Consider the following 1250-nt stretch of genomic DNA (forward strand, 5'->3'; position numbering starts at 1 on the left):
TATCTCTTGGCTGGCTGAAATTGCTGTATCTTCTTACATGCTGGTATGCATGAGAGAACCGTGCCAGGATTGTTCCAATTTGGCTCTAGTCTGTCCCTGCTTTGCGTACAGAGCATTCTCTAGTGCATTGTTCAGGAATCTTAGCATGGAAAATACTTCAGATGTGAAGCTGGAGATCATTAACATGCTTGAAAGGCAGAAACATTTACTAGACTATTAAGTCATGTTGTTTCTAATGCAGCAAAAGAAGTCCATCCATTAGCTGGCTCTGTCTTTGGCACCAGCCGAACTATAACATACAGGAAAAATTGTTTAGTGCTTTGGGGTTGCGCAGTTCAGATGTAATGTACTGTTCAATTTGTCTCATGGGTCTTGCATGTATTTTATGTATTAAACTTGTTGCAAAGCTAAAGGCCAAGAGAATGCCATCAGTAATGCAGAAAATACTACTGTGAGCATAGAAAGTGCCTTTGAATGACTCCGTGAATAGACTGTGCTGTCTGTGAATTGGACACTCCCACTCAAATAGTTTACTTAAAAAAAAAAAAGGGGGGGGGGGGGGCAAGAGGGAGCACAGAAATGTGTTTCTTCTGGTTACCGAGGATTGTTACCTCCTGGTAAGACTCCTTTTCCTTTGATCTGCAGCTTCTTTTGTACATCAGCGTCTTAACTTTAATTTGTTCTCCACTCACATAATAAAGGTGAGGTATAGAGGACTGTACACATCACCACCCAAACGAGCTGGACATTATGGGCAATGCTAAAAAGGTGACACAATCTTCCTTTTGAAAACAAAAGCAAACTTTGGGATGCTTCCAGGGTGCAAATTCCACACTTGGTCATTGCTTTATTGCCACTAAGGTTGGTTGCTTTTATGTTCCTGAACAGTGGTAGATTGTCTTTTGTTTAAACAACTAAGTTTAGTTCATCCACACTCAAAGCTCAGGAAGAAAACAAATCACTGTTTGGAAACTGTTTAGAAGAAAATTGATGTTCCAACTTTGTAAAAACACTCAGGAGTAAAGGAGTGATACCAGTCATTTAAGTTACCAACTATCCCCAGCACCAGTGGATCCAGAGTTAGATAACTGTTGGTCCACTACATCATATGGAGCTCATGCAACCACTGCATGTCTCTTAGCAGCTGAGAACCCACCATCCAATATTTTGCAGTGAGCTGTTTTTCTTTCTGTATAACTATGTTGGCAATAGAGTACAGGAACTTTCACGTACACACACACACACACACA

The sequence above is a fragment of the Antrostomus carolinensis genome, unplaced genomic scaffold (assembly GCF_000700745.2).
Source record: "Antrostomus carolinensis isolate BGI_N321 unplaced genomic scaffold, ASM70074v2 scaffold19128, whole genome shotgun sequence".
NCBI lineage: Eukaryota > Metazoa > Chordata > Aves > Caprimulgiformes > Caprimulgidae > Antrostomus > Antrostomus carolinensis.